This window comes from Fistularia commersonii, chromosome 5 (assembly GCF_037954325.1).
Source record: "Fistularia commersonii isolate RoL2024-O1a breed Wild chromosome 5, RoL_Fcom_v1.0, whole genome shotgun sequence".
NCBI lineage: Eukaryota > Metazoa > Chordata > Actinopteri > Syngnathiformes > Fistulariidae > Fistularia > Fistularia commersonii.
The window spans coordinates 14,448,850-14,474,133 of record NC_141288.1 but is presented as its reverse complement, the minus strand read 5'-3'; positions in this window follow the sequence as shown (position 1 = coordinate 14,474,133).

Sequence of the window (25,284 nt, the reverse complement as noted above, 5' to 3'; positions counted from 1 at the left end):
CAGTAATAGACAATAGTGAAAAGGAGGAAGAATAAGAAATATAAATTGTCTTAGCTGTTAGCAGTAACTACAAAGATTGAAGATTCCCTGCGGCTGAGGGAAGAGGAATTTAAAAAGTCTGATCTGTTCACTAGTGTTGCTAGTTGTCCTTTGTCCCTTAGTCAGTTTTTGTTTGGCTCCATTTATGTTTGTATTTTTGGTATCTTTAAATATTTATTTCTAAATTCTGAGTCCTGCTCGTGTCTTGTTGTTCCGCACCTGAGTCTTTGAATCACCCGTAACACTATCTAATCATTAAAGGTAATTTTCTAGACTATAGTTGAGTTCTTGGCCTTTAGTGACAGATTTTTTTTTTTTCTCAATAGGCTGTTTTTGGTATTTGATCTCGTCGACTTGGACTGTCAGCACTAAATATCTACATGGGCTCAAGAGAGAGGTATGGCATAGGTGTCTCACGAAAGTAGTAGAAAGTAATAGAAACTGGTAAAAATTAGTTAAAAGTTCAGGTTAAAAAGTTAAATGAAACAGGAAAAAGATCTCTTCAAAATAACTCTAAGTCCTTAGTCCAAAAATAAATTCCAACAGTATCCCAAAAACTTGTGTATTATCCAATGACTGAGTTGAGTCAGTGGGAGTACTCTTATTTGGTGTCTTATCGGTTGTTGAAATTATCCAATATTAGGTTCATCTGAGGAAATCCAACGGTTGGCCACTCCGCTATCTTGACTGTCCTCCGGGCCACTGGGCCGGGCTCGCCATCTTGGATCGGAATCTGTCGCTCACCATAAAACCAATCTACACAGAGTCCAGACTAATGAGTGATTCCTTTCAAATTATAGTCATACATTTGTGTAACCAATAACTAAGGATACACCCCTTTTTTTAACAATGAGATTAGGCACTCGTCACATTAACCCATAATGTTATGATATAAGCATTTGCATTACTTGCAAACGTACTGCTCAGTGTAAAGACAATGCATGCATAAATCACACAATAAAATGCATTTTTTAATTTGAGAAACAAGGTGCATTTGTAACTGTGACACAATTCTCAACATCTACTCTGACTGGCTATATAGGAATCCTTCTCGTCAGTAAGCTAAATTTTAATCCCCCTTTGTGGTTACCATGGACTTATTTAGCAGAGGACGAAAATGCGATCAACTCACAGAGTTCTCAATACAATAAAACTCGATGTCACAGTCTTGCTTTCTTGCATCAACCTTCATTTTGGGTATAACGGTAACTTAAAAGACTAAGTGGATGGAAAATAATCATCTTTTAAGTAGTCTTTATCTTTTTTCAATTCAAGAGCAGGGAGCTCATTAACTCACGTTCAAAGCGGGGCTGAAGAGGGAAAAAAAGAAGTATAACAGCCTAGTTAATTACTATTCTCTGTGCAACGTAGTGCGCCATGTATATGTAATCCTCTATTATAACATTTTAGTAGCCCTATATCAATAGGGGTTACAATCTTTTTTCATGAATTTCTGATTTCAAGCAATTGAATCAAGTGTATATTTGTAGTTCTTCGATAGGTATTGTAGCAAGTCATGAATGTTTGGGTTTATGTTGATGTTTGTTTTCTGTGTGAATGAATTCTGGGGGTTTTACCTGGAATTGAGCAGGAACAGTGAGTTGTATTGCAGGCTTGTGTGTGTGGCCGTGGTCCACAACAACTATTGCCCAATTAAACTGACGTTTACCGTCACGCGGGGTGTTTCCCTGACAAAAACGCTACAGTATTTTAGATTGCTAATTGTCCATGCCAGCTTCTTGGCCACAGCAGAGAGACAAAGAATTTTGTTTTTCAACTTCTTTTTCTTACATTTTAGAATCAATCCAGGCAGACAAAATTCCACTTTGCAACCAATGAGATCTGTAATTGTTGGACTGCACTCTCAGTTGAACTTTTCATGGAGCCAGTCTGACCCTGCAAACTACTAAACTTGTTTAGTTTTCTTTGCAACAATCAGGCTTTAATAGCCGTTGGCAAGTGAGCTTCTGAAGGTGCAGCTCTACTCTGTTCAGGCCAGTTTGGCCTTACTCAGCTATGAAAACAAAAGGCTTTCTAACAGGCTTTATCTGTCCTCCATGGTTGCTTGCTGCCAGACTGTCCCTGACCTGCATGGAGCTCATGCCACATCTTTCTTTCTGCCTCAAGAAATGGAGTTTGACTCAGGCTGCTCTTGCCCTGAATCCTCTGGGGTCTGTATTAAAAAGGAATCACAGCAATGTTGACAGGAATACATTTATCGGGATTGTGTCTCCTTTCAAGGGGTGGCTGGGGGTGGTGGTGGCTGCCACAGGTCGCCTTGGCTGGCTGGCAGGCCATTTGATCTCCATATCACCTGTGCTACAAAGTCCCACACCAGTCTGGCACTTCAGACAAATCCAGCCATTGTGGAGTAGATAGAAATCAAACAGCCTTTGGCATAGTGGGGAAATAATACTTTCAACCATCTTCCCCCTTCCAGGAAAATCCACTGCTCCTTTGTTAGACTTTTGAAATACAAATGTAGTAACAAATTATGTCACGAGGTAATAGCAATGGAATGAATCATTGTGTTTTATATGCTTTAAGGCTTTTCAACTGTCTACGTTAGAGATCGCTTTACTTTCATGCGAGGGGCGGGACAGCACATTGGAATCAGTTAGCTATTGGACATGTCACCTCAAACACTTTTCCAATGTTGATTTTAACACAATAAGTCTACTTTTTTTCAAAATGGAGCTGCTTCAATCTGGGTGGTGTATATTTCCACCCCTACCTTTATTTCTAATTAACATCTACAGTCTCCAGTATAGCAGGTGTTTTTCTGATGTATGAAATTCTAAGTCAGTCTTTCTTTGGAGACAACTTTATTCCAGAAAATGTTTCCTTTGATCAAATCATTCTGTACAATACCTTCATTAAACTTCACTGTACATCATCCTCGGTCCTCAAGAGCATAAATGAGTGAAGCTTTTCTCCTAATTATTCTTTGCTCTCTGTCAGGACACACTCCCAGCTCTGATAATATCATGGCAAAACTTGATGGAAAAACTTGAATAGACAGGGATGACATGTGGCGCGTGAGACCTGCTGTTAATTAAGATGGATGGCAATTTTTAAAACACTAATTCCACTATCTGACCAGGTTCTTTGAGCCATGTATTCATTTCGTACACTCCCCCAGATTGGGTATTTTTTCTTTTGTTTATTATCTTTCTGGGGATGCGAGTCTAGCTGACCTCTGACCTAACTTGTTAGTCTCCTAAAAACCTCACTTTTTTCATTCAGCATGAGAATCTCTATGATGCAAAATAGACTTTCCACCCTGAAATTGAAAAAACAAGACAAATCTTAAGTAATAAGTGCTTTCTAAAAAGTTACAAAGGGCACTAGTTTAGTTAGTTTGATCATCCTAATTCTATGGGTTTTCTAGTCAGGTCTGACTTCCCTAGTGGTGTCACACAATAAGCGAAAGTCTTTATTTCATATGCAGTGCTTCATGTGTTCCAGTTTCTTGTAAAAAACTTGAACTTGTTCAGAAACCCCTTAGAGTTGTTGAATATATTAAATTATAATTTATTATACTCTGTCTTGATTTGTGCTCCTATATGTGGACAGCAGTCATCCGTAAGAAATTCATGACAGTTGAACAACACGTTTGCAATCCCCCATACTGAACAATCTTTTTATTTTCTCTCTCCCAAATGATTTATCTTCAGAAACTGTATTCACCCATTTTCTAAATGTATCTAAAAATGAATGGTAAAACCAACACAGCTCTCAGTATATCCAAGGCAATGCATGTCCTCCTTGGAGAACAAATTTTGAAGAGGGATCAACTAGACATTCTGTAACTAAGAATACATTTTCTAAATCTGTTATCAGCAACTCAATCATTAAAATTCCCTTTGAAAAAGTAAATAGATTACTGGCCATTCCCATTCAAAATATAGTTACATATAGTAGGACACAGAAAAAGCTGTAAATCACTTGCCAGTGGATGCACCTTGAATGCTGTCATTAGAAACATAATGGCTCGTTATGGATTGTTGTTATTGAGTTTTACTGGTCGGACCCTGCAGTGTAATATGAACACAAAAGAAATGTGATGCCCCTCTGACAGCAAACTCATTACTGGGAGATTATGAATCAAACATTTAGTTCACAGCCAGGTTTAAGAGATGAATTGCCAAGGGCTCCTGGGCTTTTTTGCATTTAAATAACCTCATGTGGCCGACTCATACACATGATATGGAACATCCTATTAATTACTAAAATACCATCTCTGTATCTCCCTATCCTATTTTCCTTTCTTACTTTGAACTGTACATCACTGTTGACATGATGATCAAAACACAAGTGCTGATAGTACAACATCAGTGTGGGTAGACATGGAAGGTTCAACACTAAGGGATCAAGGCCTTTATCGTACAAGCTACTATAGTTGTCTGCTCAGTGTTTGGTATTGAATCAATTATCTAAACACAACATGAAATGCTATAAAAATGTATCGATCCCTGGAGGGGCATTGGGCTGCTGCAGTGAGAGTGATGGTGTCTGGCATGAACAAAATGACGACTACAGCACCAGCACGAAAATAACACAACAATAAAGCTGCAAGCAGTGATTTTGGGGAACAAAGATGTATGTTGCCTGCATGGGTAGATGCATCTGAGGTCACAAAAAGAGAAGTAGTATTAGTATGGTGGTTTTTGCACCACCATTAGGTCAATAATTGTGATTTGATTATTATGTTGACCTGTGCTAAATGAATAAAAGTGTGTTGCGGTTGAAAGGAGCGAAACTCAGCATTTGCAATTGTGGTTTGTTCACGCTTGAGCCTTTTGTCCTTAAAACATCATACTTTGCACCATGCCCTGGCTTTGAACTGCTATGACACCAAAGGTGTTAAGTTTAAGACTATTCCCCAGCTGGCACTGAGATTTAAAATTCCAAAAAAAAAAACACATTGGAAGATCAATGAGCAGCACATAAACACATGGTTGATGTTTGGTCTGCTACTTTGGAGACAATTGCACCTGCTCAGAGAAAACCATACAAACCATTTGTTGATAAAAAGGAAAAAAAAACTGCATTATTCACTGAAGGCGTGTGACAATGTCAGCCAATATATTATCACTACCCCTCTTGTACTAAATCTCTAGATAAAAATGTAAATAGAGTGACTGCACCAGTACCTGTTGCGCTTGCATACACCTCAAGTTTGAAGGGCTGGGACCCCGCGCTTAGTCTTGAGAAACTCAACAATCGCCTGAATCTTTGCTTCAAGAGGACAAACCTGACTTTGTCCAACCTGCTTACGTAAGTTAAGGTGGCTTTTCCAAACTCACATTTGGTTAAGTTCAAGGTCAGAGAGGCTTCACGTAACCACTGGAACACAGCACCGACTAAGGTGAGATGACTTGACCAAGAAGACAAATGCAAAACAATGTTGTCTAGGTACACTTCACAACTTTGAATCCCAGCTAAAACTTTGTATATTAAGTGCTGGAATTCCCAAGCCCGAACAGCATATTGCATGAAACTGTAGGGGGTAACGAGGGCGGAAATCTCAGCAGCACGAGATGTAAGCAGGACCTGCCAATACCCTTTAAGAAGGTCGAGCTTAGTACCAAACGTGACAGCACCGACTCGATGCACACAGTCCTCCGTACGGGGGAGTGGGAACGAATCAGGCATGGTAACTGCATTGACTTTTCTGAAGTCTGTACAAAAACGAAATGTTCCGTCTGGTTCGGAACCAGGATAGATTGAGAGCTCCACGGGCTTCGCTAACCCATGATCCACTAAATACTGGACCTCAGAAGCCATTGCTACTCTTTAATGGATTAACACACTAAGCGTGCTGCTTGATAGGGGGGTTACTGTTAACATCAATGTTGTGGCTAAGGACTTGAGTCTGAGACGGTATATCTGAAAATAAATCCAAGTAAGACTTGATCAGCCTTTGCACATCCTTAGCACGACAGTCTAGCAAATCTGAAAGAAAATAGACAAGTTTGTGAGTATTTCAGAATTTTTGAGACACGGGAGGACTCTGTTACATCACGAAAACTCATTCAGGAGACCACAGGAGCACAGGAGGTCACAGACGCAGACACAGAAGACTCAGGTACAAGCACTTCACTCCCCCAGTGACTCAGCGTCCCATACAGTTTTAACATGTTTGTATGATAGATATTGTTTTTTCGCCTCCTTTCAGGTGTGTGAATTACATAATCAGTGTCACTAAGTTTTAAGTTTAGACTTGAACTCATACAGCTCAGAAAACTTTGCCTGCAGAAGAAAACAAAACACGCAACGACCCCTATGGACATAACACACAACATAAAATTATACAATCCTAAACCAAGCCAAAGTATCACACTATTTGCATGAGGGGCCCGGTCAGTCATTTGAAATCAATGTCAGACAGAAATGTTATTGAGATGATTTAAACTCAGTATCTGCTTCCAGATCAATATTAACCCCCTTTTTGAGGGACAAATTATTGCTTTCCTCACTGTTTGCCTGTGATCTGATACTGGAAAATGTTGTCCCCAGAGTTTGACTTATTCCAAATCACACCTTAAAGGGGAAATTTTGAATGAGTTTAATTGCATCCCTTGAAATCCAGACTCCCAACTGCCAGATTCGGCCCTCACCCCCTCTCACCCCCCCACAGCCTTTGAGTATCAGCTTAACCTGAGTAAAACTCTGAGAGGGCTGCCAGTAGGAGTAGAATCTCTGGGATCAGACACAGAATGGTGTTACAGTAATGTGCAATGGTGAATAATGCTGATAGATTTTGGGAATTTGAGTGAATGTGTGCATATTACTCTTTTCCCTGGCTAATTCATACACTACGCCTGAGTGGCTGCCGGATCTGACAGCCCAGCTCTCCAGAATTCCCGTGTGGCTGACCTCTTGAGGTTGGAGGGCCTTGTTGCCATGTGAACAGCACTGAGTAGGATGCGTCGCACCATGCGTTGTTTCCCATCAGAGCAGTGAGGGTGCAGCTCTACCCTGATCTATTTTATGTAGTTAGAGAAAGACAGGTAAAGTCCACTTAGGTGTATTCATGGTGAGTCAGATTGAGTACAGATGCCCTGTATTATAATTTATGATTTACTGTTTTATTGCAGGTCAATCATTATGATTGCAACCATTGTTTTGTGTGCATGTACATGTTTGCGTGCATGCACTTTTCCTTTTCTTGTGAGAGGCCATATATGTCACAGACCATCATCTAAGATTGTGTTTTTCTTGCATAATGCTCTCACTATGTGAGATGGGATCTCATGTGAATTTGATTACTGGCATGACAGCTTCTATAATTCTCCAGAAGGGTGACCCTGAATGTCAGTATTGCTCCCTGGGGGCTGATGATTGTCTATGAAATTTTTAGATAGTCAATTGTTATCTTTGATGATCTTTGACTTCTTTTTTCACAGTAGCATTTAACTCGAACATGCTTAAACAAGACACCATGTGTCTATTTACACTTGAGTAGACATGCCAGTCACTATTTGAACGTTCCTATTCTGTTTGCCCCTGCCCCCTGTTTCATTGTTATGCTTAAGACTCTGCTTTGAACAGCAGAACTTTCAAACATTTTCACTCATATTAAAATATTTTCCTATGTATATGTGTATGCATATGTAGATGTACTGGATGAGCAGCGTTTTCTTTGTGTTTCACAAGGAAAAGGCTGTTTCAGCTGCCTTTACTTGACTCTGGCAGTCATGAGAGACATCATAATTGAGATTGTAATTAGATGAATCAAAAAGATCTAAATTAATTCCCTTGTTTTTATGTTGTATGTTGCTAAACTGACTGTTGACATGAAGTGGTTTTGTGTCAATGACAAAAATATTTGTTGGTGCCCTTGAGCTCAGCTGTAATGTTTACTTTTCATTCCTACAGGTTGTCTTTGCAGTTTCTGCAGAACTCTTCATCATAATGCTTAGTGTTAAACATTATGATTAACTGTTCCATTACTGAGGGCTTTAAACAAGAATTCTTTACTGTCATACAAATAAAGGACAAATGCATCCATATTTCACAACAAAATCAACATCTTTACTGCAGTGAAATCATGAATGACGTCTGGGTGTGTTTCTGATTGTGCATTTTCATGAGTTTGGTGTGGAGCAGTTTTCAGAAAATGTACATGGCTTTGAAATTAGTTCCAGCACATAGAAATATACTCATTGGCTCAGTATCAGAATAAGCTTTATCAGACAAATATGTTTATACATTCAAGGAATTTTGCTCCAGTTTTCGGTCACAACTTGTACAGGTAGGAAGGACAACAACTGAGTAGTAGGACATGATAAACAATGTAATGATGCAATATGAAAAGTGCGAACTTAGTCAAGTAATATACAAAATGTGTAAAGTGGCAAGTGTAATTCTGCAAAGAAAAATCTGAGTAAAAATGTTTGTATATAGAGCGTGTATATATCATTTACAGGGGTATGGATCACAGAATGCTCATTTCATTGTGTCAGATAGTGCATTGTATGCCCACGCCATTCATTGATCTGCTATGGCTAGTAGAATCATGTGATTTGCGGTTCACTGCATTATTCTACAAGCAATGTGTACTTATATTGATTAGAAGTACAGTAGTTTTTGTAACTTTCTACTTAATCAAATTTACAGGTTAAACTACAGTGGGGAGACAAAGAATTTGATACACCATTGATTTTTCAGCTTTTCCCACTTTCAAACCATGCAGAGGTCTGTATTCTGACGGAATCTAAAACAAAATTCCAGAAAATCACATTGTATGATTTTTTAATAATTAATTTGTTTTTTATTGCATGACATAAGTATTTGATCACCTACCAACCAGTAAGATTTGGGCTCTCGCAGATATAGTTCTTCTTCAAGAAGCCCTCCTGTTCTCTGCTCTTGTATAAAAGGCACCTGTCCACAGACTCAAACACACTCCAACCTTTCCACAATGGCCAAGACCAGAGAGCTGTGTAAGGACATCAGGGATATAATTGTAGACCTGCACAAGGCTAAGATTGGTTACAGGACAATAGGCAAGCAGCTTGGTGAGAAGGCAACAACTGCTGGCACAATTACCGGTATTAGAAAATGGAAGGAGTTCAAGATGACTGTCATTCCCTCCTAGTCTGGGGCTCCATGCAAGATCTCTCCTCATGGGGCATCAGTGACAATGAGGAAGGTGAGGGATCAGCCCAGAACTACACAGCTGGACCTGGTCAATGACCTGAAGAGAGCTGGGACCACATTCTCAAAAAAAAAAAAAAAAATTAGTAACAAATTATGCCGTCATGGATTAAAATCCTGAAGCGCACCCAAGGTCCCCTGGCTCAAGCACATGTCCAGGCCTGCCAATGACCATCTGGATGATCCAGAGGAGGAATGGAAGAAGGTCATGTGCTCTGGTTAGACAAAAATAGAGCTTTTTTGGTCCAAACACCACTCACTGTGTTTGGAGGAAGAAGAAGGATGAGTACAACCCCAATAATACCATCCCAACGTGAAACATGGAAGCATCATTTTTTGGGGATGCTTTTCTGCAAAGGGGACAGAACTACTATACCATAATAAGGAGAGGATGGATAAGGCCATGTATCACAAGATCTTGGTCAACAACCTCCATCCCTCAGTAGCAGCCTTGAAGATGGATCGTGGCTGGGTCTTCCAGCATGACAACGGCCCGAAACACACAGCGAGGGTAGCTCAGGAGCGCCATAAGAAGCATCTAGATGTGGTGGAGTGGCCTAGCCAGTCTCCAGACCTGAACCTGATAGAAAACCTTTGGAGGGAGCTGAAAGTCCATATTGCCCAGCGACTGCCCCGAAACCTGGAGAATCTGGAGAAGATCTATATGAAGGATTGGGCCAAAATCCCTGCTGCATTGTGTGCAAACCTGGTCAAAAACTACAGGAAACACTTGATCTCTGTAAGTACCACCAAAGGTTTCTGTACTAAATATTAATTCTGTTTTTCTGATGTATCAAATACTTACTGGTATGTCATGCAATAAAATGCTAATTACTTAAAAATCATACAATGGGATTTTCTAGAGTTTTGTTTTAGATTCTGTCACTCACAGTTGAAGTACCTATGATGATAATTACTGACCTCTACATGCTTTGTAATTGGGAAAAACTGAAAAATCATTAGTTTATCAAATACTTGTTCTCCCCACTGTATGTCCAAAATAAAGTCAGAACAGAAGAACCTGTGTTTTTCATCATAGTATACTGTGGCATAACACGCCTCCAGAACATGAATAGATACTCAATATACTGTAGCTCAGTGGAAGGGGATCAACTCAGAATGAGAACATCAGCTCGCCATGGTTGTTTACAGAACACAAAGCGCCTTCTATCTCCCAAGTATAAATAAAGTCCCCCAAGTTGCCGATTAAAGAAAACAAATCAAAATCCACTCTGAGGCGAGTCTTTATCAGTGCTTTTAAGGCCGTCACTGGAGTCTCATTCCCTTGATCACAGACCTTCTTCTTCTGGGTCAGCCTATTGGCTAATTTGGCAGAGCCCAATAAAAAGTTCTGCTCAACTAACACCCTCTTGTTGGTCTTCGAAATGTTCGAACCAAAAATAAATTGGAAGGTAAAGGTAACCCTCAAATCGAGGAATAAACCCTTTAAGAAACTAAACAGTGGCACCAGCCTGGGGCATTCAATCAATAAATGAGGCAATGTTTCAAGGCGTGAACAAAACAAACAGTCTCCGGTCACCCCAGGCTCAAATGTGCTCTGTATGTGTTTGTGGCTATAGCACCGTGCACAATCGTCCACTGGAGGTCACCTGCCTGCTTTTCCGGTGATAGCTTGCACAGGGCCCACCAGCTCCCCCTTGGAGGGGTGTCCGGTCCAAAGTAATTTTGCCACTTTGAGTCCTTCACCTCTGATATGGGTTTTAGGTTAAGAACCTTGACACAAGTTGTCTAAAGGTCTTTTTTGTCTGTAGTGTGAAGCGTTTTCAAGCTTGGGGTTCTGAATGCCAGTAGAAGGCCGTCCTTGTCCTCCCACCTCCCAGCCTGTGGCAGGATGGCCAGGGATGAGAACCTGTAGTCGATTTTCTCATTCGTTAGCTAGTGGCGGGAGTGATCTGACACAAAACGTTTCAGGCGGTGAGGGAGAGCGTCACAGATTTCCCTGTTGACCCTGGTGATCAGCATGGCAGAGGTGGCACATCCAGACTCCCTCAGTGTGATCTGGTATGAGGGAGTTGACTGCAAAAGGGGACCCTGCTTCGTGAGACCCGCCCTGCTGAGGTTGAGGCCCAGGCCTGTGCGGGGAATGCGGGGGACTGGGACCTCAGGAAATTGTTGAAAGACCAGAGGCTCTTCCATCATCCATCACCCGCCGAAATGCTAGAACCTGCCAAGCTTTGAGGAGTGAACCATAAAACAATGTGAATTCGGCCAGGTTGAGAACCTCCAGCTGCATCAAAAAGAGCTATCCATTCAACCCCAGCTACCCAACCTTTCACAAGAGTAGCTCCGCACAGACCAGCCAGCTGGGTTCACACTCATACAAAATCCTCCTGACTGTGAGCAGTCTGAAAGCTGATACCCTGCTAGAAATGTGAGTGAGACCTTGGCCTCACTCAGCGACCGAAAGACAGAGGACTGTGGCTAGGGGTTATGTCCCCTAAAGGCGTCAGTCCCGAGGTACACCCCTAGCACCTTAAGGCCTTCCCTCTCCCAGCTGAGGCCACTGGTAAGGTGGGCAAGGTGCAGCCATTCCATTGGCACAGCAGTAGAGTTTTGATCTTTTCCCAGCTCACCTTTGCTGAGCTAACGCTCTCATATAGGGAGAGAGCATTCACAAGGCGCTGGACATCATCCTGGTTGGAAGCAAACACATGCACATCGTCTGCATAAGCACACAAGCTAAAGGAGTGCTCCTGTTCCCTTGACCCTGGCAAGGGGAAGGCATGGAGCCGGTTCCTGAGTCATGGGAGCAAAGGGTCAATGGCTAAAGCATACAGCCAGAGATAGGGCAGCCTTGTCTTATTCCATGTCTAAAGGCGAACAGCTGGCTCAGCCCTGTGGCCATTTGTGTAAATTGTTACAACCCTTTGGCCTATTAGAAAGTGCCCTGGAAAAGATTTTGTAATCCATACACAGGAGGGACGCAGGCCTCCAGTTTTCCAGCAAGGCCGGGTCTCCTGTCCTTGAAAGCATAGCAAGGATCGCCCTATGGCACATGCTCGACAGGGAGCCAGTCCAACTGCACTCCACCAGCACTGGTGTTTAAAAAAGTCAGCTGGGAGCCCATCAAGTCCTGGAGTCTGGCCCAGGGGCATCTGGTTTACAGCTGTGGTGAGAACCTCAATGGTCAGGTCCTGGTCCAGAGTGTCTCTCTCCTCCATGCTGAGTTGGGAAAGGTCCTTCAGGAGATCTTCACGGCTTCCACAGTCGCAGTCCACTCCCAAAGAAGTCTGTGTAGAAGGTGAGTGCATGAGCCCTCATTTCTGTTGGAATGGCTTAATGGCACTTTACAGGCACATACATATCAAACGACCTCACTAACATTAAACTTTCATATCAAGGTGGGGGCAACAAACTATCGTCTCGTGCGCCGCAATTGACCCGCAGGCTGTGAGTTTGAGACCCCCAGTCCAAAGGGTGCAGATCTTGCAGTTTGTTCATGGTACTGACAGATTTAATAAACTTATCAGTGTCACTAAAGTAATCTGAGACATCCTCAGAAGTCATGAATGTCCTCTAAGGAATAAAGATCTTTCTGTGCCTTATTGCTTATTGACCCGAAAAGCTGGGGAGCTCACCTGTCCTGGCTGTCGCCACAGAGGTTGCAGCTGCAGCTCACTCTGTGATGAGAACGAGGGGGCACAGTACATTGAGTCATCACTGAGTCTCCGCACCAAATTGTCATTGATAGACAAAGGGGCCGGGCACTCTTGACCGGCGGCACCGGCGGACGCACCAGACGCTGCTTTATCGGCTGCGTCCCCTCTGTCGGCACAGCGAGAGAAGCTACGGCTGTGCCTGCGGCGCCATCAGTTCACCATCAATAACCAAAATTCTCTCTGATTCTGGCTTCTTGTGTGGACAAACAACTCAACTGTGGCCCACATCTCCACATTCAAAACATTTCACCTGCCCTGAACTGGCGTATACCTGATATGAGGCATCTTCATGCTTCACCCGGAATGAGACCTCCAGGGTTTGCGACAGCACTTCCAAAAACATGAGACCTGCCTCCTCAGGGACTGAACATGATTCAGCTTAGGATCCTTGCAACCCAGGCTCAAAGTTTTAAACACACTGGCAAACTTTCCAAACATTTATAGTTCACTCTCCAACAAACCTTTTGGAATGAACAGCGGCACAACGGAGACGGTGATCCGCATTGAGGGTGCAGAGAGGGGGGACACCTGTAGGTAGGTATTGTCAATGACCATGCCGCAGGCAATCAGCTAATGGACAAGTGCTTCCGGCTTCAGGAAGACAACCACCACTCGGTTCATTCTGGGCGCGTACGTCAGATTCTTGTGTCCTACCTGCTCGCTGACTGCAAGTAGTATACCCTCCATAGACTACGTGCTGTCAGGCGGCATAATCCGTACTCTGTACTGGCGAGACCGGGGTGGGGGGGGCTCGGAGGACCAAACAATCGAACAAAGTAATCAAAAGTTCGGGAACATAAACAGATAAAACACAGACAGACACAAACTAAATAAACGAAGTACATATACGGAAAAAGGTGAGTGGAGAAAATGGCCCAAATGGCCCAAAAAAACATTTTCAATCTTCGCTTCTCTCACGCACGACTGCAAGGGAGGAGAAATAATAATAAGAAGAAACTCTTACTCTCTCTACAAATAGGAACATCTTCATTTTTGATTGGCTGGTTGAAAACATTACAATTTGTCCCAATACATATAATAACTTACTAAGACACACACTACAAATTAAGCACAAGGCACACCACATTATGAATAACACTTGTGAATTTGTTTAAGTTACTATATTTGCATCTAAAGACGTTACAAACATTCATGAGTGGTGAATTAGCTCTTCTCAATGGTGGCTTAATGAATATTTTAAAAGCCTCCTTCCACAAATGGTTCAGCTTCAGGTATTATTTTGACAGAGTTGTAAATTTGACTTAGGGCTAAATTTTCACCAACTGTGTTCTCCACTTCAAGAGCCTATAATAAAACTAATCCCTGATTTTAGATGGTAAATAAACTTGGCGTAAGGGACGCAAAGCACTCGTGCTGTGGGGGTCTGACTTTATCTCACTCTGAATGGCCAGAGCAGCCAAAATGGAGGAACTATCACCTTTGCCATTTTACTTTCTTTTCCACACCATTATGTGCTAATGCAGTAATTACAGACTGCATTAGCAGCATAGCTTATTCAAGAAGCAGAGGCCCACAGCAGGGCAGTCTTATGATTTCATCCCAGTCTCAGTGGGAGAGAATGAACATTTTTACATTCTAGGACCAAAATTCATCATCCGGCAATCTATTTACATAAATAAACATCACTGGTCTCGTTTGTGATGGAGTGGCCAGCATAATAAAGACATCATGTGCACTCTATTTACTACAGCGCACACAGTATGCGTGTTTTTTAAGAGGGCCAATTAAATCTAAATCCATAATTGTGTCTCTGACAGCAGCCCAAGCCTCACACTTGGACGATGTATTCTATTTTTGCCCTCCCTAGCGGCAGATTAAGTTGCAGTCTTGAGTTCATGTTGCTTGAGATGAAAATGAGTTCACAACAAGCGTAACACTGTCCGGTTCAACTCACTGTGATTTGTTATTAAGATGATATTCATACTTCTGCCAGAGAAAGCCCCCACCCTTCAGTCAATTATTTAGATATAAGCCACCCCCTTCTCCTCACACTACTACTCTAGTAACAGCAAAAAGCAAATTTTATCAGTAGCAGGTCTTCTTCAGGAAATCATTCACCTTTGCAAATACCAATGGAGAAAAAGCTATTTGTACAGTCTATGAGTGCAGGTGAATCAATACTCCTCATTTACTGTTTCTTGTGGAATTGAGGTCTCATAGCTAGTCTTTGCTATGAGTATAGAACTACTTATCAATATGGAAACCCATTAGAACCTAAAAATATGCATAATTTGGTGCAAAAACAAAGGAATTAAACTGCAAAACAATCCACAAAAACACTCAACAATCCTATTGCTTATGGATTTTGAGGCAACTTCAATGTCTATTCACATGAATATTCCCTACCATTATCTACTTTATGTATATTCCATATCATATGTAAAACTAAATATGTTGTAAAATTAAGTGTTTGGATTAAGTATTCTGGATTTGGAGTCGCATTCAAAATTAAAGTGGAAAACACACTAAAGGCTGACCCAACTTTAATGTAATGTCAGTAAAACAAGTCAAAATGAATCAGTGCTGCTTCCTAAGTTGACAGTTTGAGATTTACAGAATTAGACCTGTAGAAAGCTGATTTTTCCTTTAGCTCTTGACCAGGTTTGCACACACGGCAGCAGGGATTTTGTTCCACTCCTTCATATAGATCTTTAATTTCTATCCGTCTGGTTTTGGGGCAGTTGCTGGGCAATATGGACTTTCAGCTCCCTCCGAAGATATTGCGTGCGCTGAAGGATTTTAATCCATGATAGCGTTGTGTGTTACTAATGGTTTTCTTTGAGACTGTATATATATATATGTGTGTGTGTGTGTGTGTGTGTATATATATATATATATAAATATACAGTATAGCTGTTGTTGTCCAATCATCCTGAATCTCTCCCTGACCACCCATAGCCTTTCTCAACTCCTCCCTGGAAACCATGCAACACTCCTCCCTTTTCAGCTTCCACCTATTTTTCCTCTGCTCTGCCTTTGACCTCTTAATCTTCCTTGTCACCAGAGTCATCCTACAAACCACCATCCTATCCTGTCTGGCTACACTCTCACCTACAGCTACTTTGCAGTCACTGATCTCTTTCAGTTTAGCTCATCTGTACAAGATGTAGTCTACCTGCGAGCTCCTACTTCCGCTATTATAAGTTACCCTACGTACCTGTTTTTTCTGGAAAAAAGTGCTCACTACACCCATTTCCATTATTTTAGCAAAATCTACCACCATCTGTCCCTCTGCGTTCCTCTCCTGTATACAAAATCTGCCCATCACTTCTTTATCCCCTCTACTGCCTTCATCAACATGTTCATTGAAGTCCGCACCAATAACTACTCTCTGATCTCTGGGGATATTGTGCATCCCTTCATCTAGCTCATTCCAGATCTTCTCCTGCTCCTAAAATTCACATTCCACCTGCGGGGCATAGCCACTAACAACATTGAGCATCACACATTCAATATCCAATTTCAAACTCATAAGTCTATCTTACATTCTTTTCACCTCCAGAACATTCCTAACAAACTCCCCCTTTGAGATAACTCCTACTTCATTTCTTTTCCTGTCAGCACCATGATAGTAAAACTTAAAGCCTGTTCCTAAGCTTCTAGCCTTACTGCCTTTCTACCTGGTCTCCTGGACACACAGTATATCCACCTTCCTTCTCTGCATCATGTTGACAAACTCTCCCTTTTTCTGTCATAGTCCCGATATTCAAAGGCTCTACTTTCTGTCCCAGACTCTTGCCTTTCCTCTTCTCTCTCTGCTTCCGGCTTCCTCCTCTGCTTCTCTGACTTACAGTTGCCCAGTTTCCATAGGTGCATAGGTCATCTGTACCTATGGTGGTCATTGTTAACCCAGGCCTTGACCAATCCAGTATGATCTGGTTATTATGGTTGATTCGCATGCTTGGTTTTGGCAAAAAGTTTTATGCTGGATGCCCTTCCTGATGCAACCCTCTGCATTTATCCGGGCTTGGGAGTGGCTCAGGGAGACACTCCCCCGTGCCCCACCGAGGCTGGCTCAGGGAGACACCAGCCATTATACTGACAAATTAGAATTACATTCATGAATCAGAGAGCCCAGGCAAGTTTTAAAAGGTTGTTTGAATTTGAATTCTTTAGATGATGTTTTAATTATTTGATTGGTAAGATAATATGAACAATCAGTCAATAGGCAAATAACTAAAGCATATTTGCTTCTCTTTGTCTTTGTTTATGTTAGCTTTGGCAGACGCAGGTGGACCAAATTGCAAAAATCAGCCGAGGCAAGCAGGGACTAAAGCAGTTATTACGTTTATTAAACAAACAAAAAGAGAACCTTGGGGTATCCAGACTCAGATAAACACAGAACAAAAGTAGACTCTGAGGAAAATAACTCGAGCAGAACTGAATCAAAGGCTGAACAAGCAAAGTGAACAGAGGAGAAACCATGGAAATAAACTACAGAATTAATTGGGCCATACAGAGCAGGTAGTGACACAATAGGGGCAGGACAGATGGAGACTAATTAACTGATAAGACACAGGTAAGATAAGACGAGAAACATAAGAAGGAAAATGTTTCAAAATAAATCAGAAATTGTTTCACCGAAAGAACAATATATAATATCTTATAAAACTTAGTCTACCAGACTCAGTTTGGTTTAATACACAAATTCAAATTTTCCTCAGATTTCATAAGCCTGTTAAAAGATAAATGGGGCTTACTGTGTGTCAGGTCCATTCTGGTTTTAAACATCTCTCTGGCTCTTCTGCTCTGCTCTCTTTTTACAGTTCAGAGTTTGAGGACAAGGTGTTTTGTAGCCAGTCTGAAAGACACAGAGCTGCAGGATGGGTCCAGTTACTTTCATGGATACATTTGACTGGATGCTCATTTGAGAGAATCTGTGATTGCTGAATGATTCAATATTTGAAAGAATTATACAAAGCTGCTATGCAAGGGCATGCTAAGAAACCAATGTCGAGATTAGTAAAATACTTTCCATCAATTCATCCATCATCTGCCACTTATCCTGCTCTGAGGGTCACAAGGGAAGCTGGAGCCTCAGTAAAATACCTACAGTTTCAAATTCAAGTTTATGAGTCAGGCAAAAGTTCATTTGACTGATTTGCAGTATGCAGTGTGGCTCCATAACCCCCAAACATTAATGGAAGAAAATATACAAAGGAAATCCATATAGTGTTTTTTTTATTTGTTTTTGAGATGTATTAATTCATTTGTCTTTTTATCATGTTTTGAATTTAACTAAGTTATGGAAAGAAATTAATTTGCAAGAAAATACATTCAAATATCAGGAAGCAATTTCACAATAATTATTATTTTTATTAATTATAATCATAATATGCACCGTCAGGACGTCACAGGGCATTGCCTCTCTGTACCAGCAAAGTGGTACAGCAGAGAACAGCAGTGTCTCCCTGACCTGGTCCCAAGCCTGGATAAATGCAAAGAGTTGCATCAGGAAGGGCAACCGGCGTAAAACTTTTGGCAAAACCAAATATGCGAATCAAACCCAACAATCAAACCAGATAGGGTCGAGGCCTGGGTTTACAACGACTGCCATTAGTGCTGATAACCGACAGGATAAAAGTTGAAATTGGGCTACTGAAGAAGGAGAGGAGGAAGATGTGTTCAGAAGCAGAGAGAGAAGAGGAAGAGCAAGAGTCTGTGATTGAGAGTAGGGACTTTGAATATTGAGGAATATGACAGAAAAATGTGGAGAGTTGGTTGACATAACGCCGAGAAGGAGGGTAGATATACTGTGTGTCCAGGGTACCAGGTGGAAAGTATGGCTAGAAGCTTAGGAGTTGGTTTTAAGTTTTACTATCGTGGTACTTACAGGAAGAGAAATGGAGTCGGCGTCATCTTGAAGAAGTTTGATACAAATGTTCTGGAGGTGAAAAGAATGTCAGATAGACTTATGGGGCTGAAACTGGAAGTTGAAGGTGGAGGTTGGGTTACATCAGGGATCAGTTCTGAGCCCCTTCTTGTTTGCAGTGGTGATGGATAGGCTAACAGATTAGATTAGACAGGAATCTCCATGGATCATGATGTTTGCAGATGACATTGTGATCTGTATTGAGAGGAGGGGTACAGGTTGAGGAAAATCAAGAGAGGTGGAGGTATCTGCTAGAAAGGAGAGGAATGAATGTTGGTTGCAGCAAGACAAAATATAAGTGTATGAATGAGAGGAGCCCGGGTGGCACGGTAAGGCCCCAGGGAGTTGAGATCATGAAGTTGGAGGATTTCAAGTACTTAGGGTCAACAGTCCAGTGCAAGGGAGAGTGTGGATAAGAGGTAAAGAGACGGGTTCAAGCAGGTTGGAAGGGGTAGAGAAAAGTGTCAGGGATACTAATCACTAGATGACTATCAGCCAGAATAAAAGGAAAGGTGTACAAGACAGTGGCGAGACCAGCGGTGCTGTATGGCCTAAAAAAGCTGACAATGATGAAAACACAGGAGTCAGAGGTGGAGGTCGCAGAGATGAAGATGCTGAGTTTTTCTTAGGGAGTGACGAGGATGCATAGGATCAGTAATGAGTCTATCAGAGGAACAGCTGTTTTGGATAGAAGGTCATAGAAGCCAGACTGAGATGTTCAGTCATGTCTTCAGAGGGATAGTGAATATACTGGCAGACGGATGCTGGAATTGGAGCTGCCAGACAGGAGGTCCAGAAGAAGACCAAAGAGAAGATTTATGGATGTAGTGAGAGAGGATATGAAGGTAGTTGGTGTGAGAGAGGAGGATACAGAAAATAGGGTTAGATGGAAAAGGTTGATTCGCTGTGGCGACCTCTGAAAGGAAAAGCCGAAAGGACAAGCATATTAATTATAATCATAGTATGTATGTCATATGCACGCCCCTCTAAAATCAAAACTCAAATACCAACAAATAAGGCTCAGCCTGGTGCTAAGAAGTTGACCTTCACAAAAGCCTGAGGTAAAAACAATTGTCCTTGCATCAGACCTTGATCAAAACGTAGGCGTGCAAAAGTCCCCGAAGTTGAAACTGCAGACTGAAGAACAAACTCATTAGTGTCTAAACTGAATTGTAAAAACCTGTTAACATGTAAAACCTGCTCTTAAATACGTTTAGTCTTTTACTTCATCAATTTTCATTCACCAGTATTCAATCCCTTTGTTGAAAAGAGGAGATGTGTAGGCCAATGAAAGCAACATGCAACACATTTTAGAAGTTTGGTCATCTGTTTGGCAACACAATTTTCATAGGTATTATCTTTTTGCCAAATCATGCATATAAGTGCTTACATATTCTGACTTGGGATTATGGTTAACCTATGTTTAATCAATGTAGTATCACACATTTCTTTTCAAATATCTGGTACATAATAGTTTGACATAATTGTATGTATTTGTGTTTTTCAGGGGCTGCGTATTGCGCTCTGCAATGATTGGCCTCTTCTTGTGTTGGTGTGCTGTGCAATTCAGTTTATGCGTGACATAGATAAATGGAATGAATATTGAAGGTGGAATGCCTTTCTGTCTGGTGATAAGAGCTGCAGTTCTACCTGTGACCTCATGTTGCAGCATTGCACAGATATTTCACAGGGATGAAGTTGACAGAGGATGACAAGCAGCCAAATGCCTTTTCACCTGCTACGGATTTCTGAGGGCAAGCGCATGTTTAGCGGTGAGGCAGCAATTATGACGTGGTCGACCTTCGGTGAATGCATTCATCGTCTCAGTGCGATAGAGCTGTCAGACTGCTTCTTGCTCGGAACGGTTTACTGTATCGTATTCACAGGGTTTCCAACTAAAATGCCTATGTGGTTTGATGCTTAATAATGTAGCCTGATTCATTGGTTTGTTGGAGGCTTTTGTGTTCAGCGTATCTTTTTTTTCTTAACCTGATATTTATTTAGTTTTTCTCTACATCAATGACAGGTACATACACCACATATAATGAGATGACATGATCATGTCATGACATGAGATAACATAAATATCGGGATGAGAAAAAAAGGGGAGGGGGGCTGGAAAAAAACAACAAAAACAAACAAAAAAATCCACTCCACATAGGCAATCTAAAAGGATATGATGCTTATTTCCAATGGCACTCCAAAAATCTTTGGGTCTAACCTTATTGTTTAAGTAAAGACATGGCAGGGGCCCATCGTCTCATAAAGATAGGCTTCTGGAGTCTCTGAATATGTAATTTGCTCCATCTGTTAAATGTCCCATTCTTTTTGGATCCATGTTTTTTATGTAGGGGGATCCGGTTAACTACCTAATAGTTATGCTGCTGTGAGCATTATGTTTAGGAGGTATTTTTCATCCTTTCTGTCTATATCGTCAGGGGTTGCTCCTAATAATGCATTTGTAGGGCTTTGTGGAATGTCATGTTTGAAGACCGAATTGTGGCCGTCAAAAATCTCCTTCCAAAATATAACGTATGTCTGCGGTTGGCAATATCTCTCCAGAATTCCTCCAGCAAGAACAACAATGTGTCTGCTCCATCTTACCTATTATTTCTGCTGTTCTGAAAAACCTAATAATTACTTTCCACTTGAATTCTCTCCAAGTGTTTGAATTTGTGGTCCGGTGTGCCTCAATACATATCTCTTCCCAGGTGTCCATTGATATGTCAATGTTCAATTCCGTCTCTCATCTCTGTCTTATCTGTTGGGAGTTATATATATATTCGTAGATAAAAATATATTATATAGCTTACCGATTATTTTCTTGTCCCTATTGCTTATTAGTGCTATTAGGGACCTTTCTGTGGAAGTGGTTCTTCTAAGTTTTTCCCACTCCTTGTGCATTATCAGAAAAGATCATAATCGTAGATATCTAAAAAAAAGTGTGTTTTTGGGAGATCAAATTCCTTTGTCAGCTGTTCAAATGTTTTAAGATTGTCATCCCTGATCAGTTGATGCAAATAGATTCAACAATATTCTGACCATTTTCTAAAACCCGTATCTAAATTGTTAGGGGTAAAGGTCTTCATAAGTCCAATATTTGTTTGTGATGTTTGTGATGAAAGTACTTTTGGTAGTTGACAAGCTGACTGTATTTTATTCCAAAATTATATCCAGGCTGCCATTTCTTTTACAGGGATGTCAAGAAGTTTTCCAGAGACACTTTGCACCTGCTTTTTTCAATGTTAAGACATCATGTGGATGTATCGTTCTGAATCCATGCGATCATCGGCTTAATTTGTGCAGCCCAGAAATAATAATTCAGGTTTTGGAGTGTTAGACCTCCACCTCAGACATGATTGATTGTAAAGTTTTAAGTCTAACTCTAAGACGCTTATTTTGCCAAATAAATTTTGATAATAATTTAGTGAAGTGATTAAAATTTGGTTAGGGAATTTCCACAGGTAACATCTGAACTAAATAAAGCAATCATCATTCATACCAATACTTTCTATTCAACCCAGTAGGGAGCGTGGGAAAGGGGCCCATTTTTCTAGGCCACTACTAATACGTTGGATTTTTTTTTATTGTAGTTTACATTATAGAGGTTATGGAGAGTTGGGGGAATGTAGATGCCTAAATATTTAATGCCTTCTTTGGGCTATCTGAATCTGCTCTGTAGCTTAACAGTTTCTAAGACTAGATCATCTACAGTACATTACCTTTTATCTAGAATAATATCCATAACTAGATATGAGCTCCTTTAGATATGGGATTGTTGACCTGGGTTCTGTTAAATATAGTAAAACATCATCTGCGTGCAGTGAAATTTTGTGTTCTTCTTGATTAATTATAGTTCCATCTAACTTGTTGTCTCAAATGAGCTGGGCCAGCGGTTCAGTACTGATAGCAAACAGCAGGGATGATAAGGAGCAGCCTTGTCTGTGTCCTTGTTTCAGTGTGAATCTCTGCTCTGTATCCATAAACCTTAACGGCTGCTTGTGGGGGATGCAAAAAAATGCTTGAACCCAATTTATGAAATTAGGACCAAATCAAAATCATTTTAGTTTTTGAAATAAATATCACCATGATACCCGATCAAATGCTTTTTGCGCATCTATGGATACAATTATTGACTCTGATATCTTTTGTAAAAGCCTGCAAATGTCTCTATTATTTCATTTGGTTTTTGGCAATATTTACTTGTGATTTTATTTTCTTTACTATGTTAGAGGATTGTTGCTTTCTCAGTCTGAATGCCAACAGTTTGCTTGCCATGTTTAAAAATTTTTTTTTTTTTTTTTTTCGGTTGGTAAATCTTAAGCTTCCCTCAATATCATCCAATAGTAAGCTGTTAAGTTGTTTCCAGGTTGTATTTGAACCATCTGTAACCTTAAGTGTTGCGGATTATTAATGTATATGTTCTAATTCTTTGATTTTGTCTTTCAATTCTCACTGTTTGGCCTGCCTCTCTCTTTTCCTTGCAGTCAAAAATGAAATCATACAGCCTCTTATATATGCTTTGCACAGTCCCATAGCATCCGGGGATTGGTTTCTGGTGAGGTATTGGTATCTAGATACTTCTTTAATTCTTCTGTGATGAACGAAATTAATTCTTTATCATTAAGAAGAGATGAATTGAGCCACCATTGTTCAGTTGTTAGTCTTTGTCCTTTTTCCCATTTCAATAATACAGGTGCATGATCAGTGCTGTGTTGAACAGTGTCTCAATAAATCCAGGCTCATCTTCATTGGGCGCATAGACATTTATTAGAGACTTCTCTACCCCTTCAATTAATCTGTTAACAAAAATGTATCTACCCTCTGTGTCTTTATGCAACAAGGTTTTTGTGAAATTAATTTGCCTATATATAAGTATGGAGACACATTTCTTTCTCCCTGATCGGTGAGAGGAATAGTACATGTTATCTGCTTTTTGATTTTAATTTCTCCTGTTCCGCATCAGATAGGTGGGTCTCTTGTAGGAACACTATCTGGTAGTTAACTAATCTCAACTGGTGCAATGTTTTCTTTTTTTTAATTGGGTCATGAAAACCCTTAACATTATAGTGTGCGACTTTTAATGTATTCATTAGTCAGGGTTTAGCTGTACTTTAATTGTCCAGTACTGAAAGCAAGGTAGGAGAGGCAGGAGGCACAGACAAATATACCATATGTATCATATCCTATTTTGAAGATTTTTGGGAGTGGGGCCAGACAATAAAACCAGGCAGAGCTGAGTAATCTAAGGCAATTACTACAACTATGACAGGGATTTTTTGCTTTGACAAAAAAAATAAAAATGTACCTGACATTAGGAAATAATCTCGATGTTCTTATGTTCAACACAGGATCCCCGGGGAACAGAGGGATCAAATCAAAATTGGTTTGGCATGTCTTTTGATTTCATTTTTCCCTGTGCATACTTCAAGGCCATTTTTGAACACTGATTTTTCAGTTGCGTTCATCTATTATGGAAAGATCAGCCCGTCGTCAGGCGCTCCGCAGGAAAATTACGGTGAAATTTTTCCAGACAGACAAGGGAGAATGCAGCTGATAAATTCTTCATGTAATGATTAAATTTATATATAGGGGTCAAGAGCACTCATTATTTGCTCTAAAATATTCAAATACTATCAATATTTTATGTGGCCAAATATGCTGGAGTGAATTAATTTAAAAAGTGTTTGCAATGAGTAAGGTGCTATATGTAAAAAAAGAAAAAGCTTTATAATAAAAAAAAAGTTTTTTGTTCATGCAACAAAAAAGTGGTGTTACCCCATTAGCATAATCTCTCACCGGGAAATCCCTCCACAGACACATTCGTATGTCATTCTGAAACAACCGGAAAATGCAATTGCTTTAAGGAAAAAATCAGTCCTTCTCCCAAACACTTGCTCTTATGTCTATCCACACATTTTCTTTTTGTGTGACAATCCTGTTAGAATTCACCTCAAAAATCATACGAGAAACTAAACCGATATAAAACTTCAGTAATTGCCAATGTAATCAGTGGCTGAAGTCTTTAGTTCTACCGACCAAGCTCCACTGCGATCTTTGACCTTCAACTAATGAGTGTAAAGATATACACAAAAGTCTTCATTTCTTTCAATGAGTTGCTATTTAATTGCGCAGCAGTCATCAGAGTTAGGTTCTTTATAAAATCCCAATATGTTACAAGATTCATTGTAAAAAATTAGGACAAAAATACAGAAAGCTTCATTATGTGCCTTACAAGGAAAATACAGTCTAGACACTTCATCTTTTTATAAAATGAACTTTTTTTGTTTTCATTCAAATTTATTTCAAATATATCTGAAGTTTATCAATTCTCAGTTTATTTATAGGTTATTTTTTCAATCTATCTTGAAGTGAGGAGAATAAGAAGTTTCTTATGAGAATTTTGAACAACATTCATTCATTACTTGGAGATAATCCTTTTTGCCGTTTTTTTATGCCATGACATTTCAAATCTTGATGTGAAATAATATCCAAATGATAAAACTA